This window comes from Hydra viridissima, unplaced genomic scaffold (genome assembly GCF_058129835.1).
Source record: "Hydra viridissima isolate aposymbiotic clone 2 unplaced genomic scaffold, HvirCarnegie_v1 scaffold_3, whole genome shotgun sequence".
NCBI classification, from domain to species: Eukaryota; Metazoa; Cnidaria; class Hydrozoa; order Anthoathecata; family Hydridae; genus Hydra; species Hydra viridissima.
In genome coordinates, this window is record NW_028324302.1 from 14592806 (window position 1) to 14595940 (window position 3135).

At 34.6% G+C, this 3135-nt stretch overlaps 1 pseudogene; it reads right to left on the reverse strand.

Moving 5' to 3' along the window:
- Positions 1–513: 513 nt before the first annotated feature.
- On the reverse strand, positions 514–1742 carry LOC149891136 (uncharacterized; annotated as a pseudogene).
- Positions 1743–3135: the final 1393 nt, after the last annotated feature.

A 3135-nucleotide genomic window follows, 5' to 3' on the forward strand; every position in this document is an offset into this window, starting at 1 on the left:
CAATGTTAATTTCGCTAAACGAGAAAAAATCATCACTCATGCCAATGCCACTAGCTGATTGAGTACCTGGAAGTGGGTCAGGGTCAGAAATAGTATTAGCTCTGTCCAACAACTGTTGTTGCTGAGACTTAGCTGCACGAACGAAGAGATCACGACAGAAATCTTTTTTATCACCCGGAACCCATCTCATTTTGAAGTAGGGATGCGATACTGCTGCAACTATCCTGCTGGCATTATGTTCAGAAAATGATAGATGAACCTCAAGTCTTGTTTTCAAGCTTGTAAGCATAGATTCTGCAAATTTCTTAGCATGCTTCAGTGATTTCTGCTGCAGGTCCTGCAACTTCTGCTGTACAGTGTGCAGCGTCGGAAATACATCGCCAAAGTACACATTGTCACTTTGTAACCTGTCAATGGCAACAGCAATAGGAGCCATTATCATTACATACTCTTCTAGACATTCTAACTCCTTCTTTTTGAACTTTGGCAACTTCAAAACGTTGCATATTTCTCCAAGCTTATCTTGCAACTGGAGAATGCATTTCAATGCATCATGCCGGGAGTTCCATCGTGTAGGGACTGGTATCAGTATTGCCCTTGCGATAATTTTTTTCACAGCATCCGATGCCTTGGAACTTCTATGAAGCAAATTCCAAATGCTGGTACACTTGGCCAATGCAGCTCGATAAAGACGTTTGAAATTAGCATCAGAATCACATGCTTTATCTGCATCAGTAGTTGATGTGAGGCTGAGAGAGTGACTATTGCAAGCTTCATGGTGAGGCAGAACAACTTCAGTATCATCATCCGTGTCTTCGCTAACTGGTAAATTTAGGACTGCAGTCATGTCCGCTTTTTCAACATCATTGTCGGAATTTTCTGCTTCATCATCATCACCAGTTCCTGTTTCCTGAATTTGTTCTTCAGCAGTTGCAGAGATCCCTGAACCAGATGCAGTACTGCTAGTATCTACAAAATATTCTCGGAAGGCTTTGCTGAAGTTAGAGGCATTATCTGTTACTGTTGCTGTAATTTTTTCCACGTGTAACCCATAATCATTATGAATTTTTGAGATCATTGCAGCCACTGAGTCGTAAGTATGACTTCCAAAAAAACATTGACAGGAAAGAGCAACAGATATGCGTGATACTGAGCATTCAGTACTAATATCAATATAGTGAGCTGTCATTCCTAAGTAGCTCTTTTGGTTCACTGACCAAATGTCAGCTGTTGTACAAACAAATGGGACTTTACTGAAGACTGTTCTTTTATCATCACGCATTTTTTGCAAACGGGCGTTTAATCGCTTGCCTAATGTTTTGCGACAAGGTATACTGACATTGCGATTGAGTCCGTGGATCAAATTTTTAAACGCCGGCTTTTCCACTGTGATCAAGGGGCGCATTTCCTTCACAACGTAGTCAGCAATAAGCTTGTCAACTTCATCCTGTGAAATGGATGTTTGATTTCGAGGCATAATATGTATTTGTTTCAACTTCTTAGAAGCAGGACCAGATTCGACAGAAGGTCCACCTCCAACTCCAGATTCCATCTCAGCTACCGAGCGCTTACGCTGTTTTGCAACTTAAACCTTGTGCTGCTTGTATTCCTCGATTCGCTTTTTGCCATGAGCATTCTGCAACAACAACAACAACAGTCAATCAACCGAGATTATTGCATTTATTTGTGTTATGTTGTAGCATTGCTTTATGTGTTTATCGTTTTTACTGTTTAGTGCGCAATATAATATAGTGTTTTTGTAGTTATATACATACCTGAAGATGTTGAGTAAAATTAGAAGTTGCTTTCAGTGAACCACTGTTGGTTTTTTTGCCAATACATAACATACACTGTGCAATAATTTTAACACCCCCTGTAGTTTTACTTTTAGATATAATTTTGAAAAATTTTCCATCAAAGTATGGCAGGGACGGCTTGTTCACTCTCAGCATTTTCATTTTCTACAATTTCAGTCGTTTTCTACAATTTCAGTCCATTTTGAATTTTTGGTAGATTGGTTCCCTCTAATATAGTAATTAAATAACAAATTACAATTACCAAGGGTGGTCCAAGGCAGCTCAATCCAGCCAAAGAACTTTTGGAAACCAAGTTTTAATTAATTTGCTGTTGGTGGAAAAGTATTTTGTATTTTGTGTTTTAAACAAAATAAAAAATAGCCTTGAAAAGTATTTGAAATAAAATTGAAAATACTAATGAATAAAACCATTTCAAATAAAAATAAAAATAATACAAAAGTATTTTAAATAGTATTTTAAATACTTTCATTTAAAATACTTTTTAAAATACTCAACACTGAATACATTATAATGTATACTTACGTACAAGTTAGTAAACTTTATGTTTGCATTAAACTTTAAGGTATTTATACAATATACTAGGGAGAAGCAGATGATATGAATCTTTAATAAGGTAACTTAAAGATTGTAAACCTAAAAAAGATGGTTGAACTTTTAAATGTAGAAGAAATAATTATTTAGTCAAAAGATTTTCTTTATAGTCAATTTTCTTATCTCAGATGATGAAAGCGATGATAACATCACTTACAGCATGTATTATGAGAAGCCTTTTTTTTTTTTTTGTTTTGAAATATTACACTCTTTTTAGTCTTCCTCTTAATCTACTTTATTTTGCTTTACAAAAAGATGACATCATCCATTTTATATTTTTTCCCTGTTTCATATGGAGGATAGCCGTTGATTGATATAATCCATAAAAAGAACTTACAGCTCTGTAAGGAAAGAATTTCAAAGCCATTAATTCTTACCATGGGTAATATCAATCAATTTTACCACTTGGTATACGAAACATCAATCTATATTTTGGTAACTCAACAAACCATCAACAACATTAATGGAAAAAGCCATATCCAGTACACAAAACTTGTTCTCCTTGTTTTAATGCGAAGAACGTTTATTATTATTTTTTATCTTCAAGTCGTAATGTAGTCTAATTGGGATGTACAGAATACACTGTTTATTTCTTTTAAAAAAAGCATATTTTAAATCGCTGACAAATTGATTTAAAAATTATTTAATAACCTAATTATCAAAGAGCCAAGAGATTTCTAAAAAATTTGAATAACATTTATATAACTGCAATGCAAATAGATTGAGT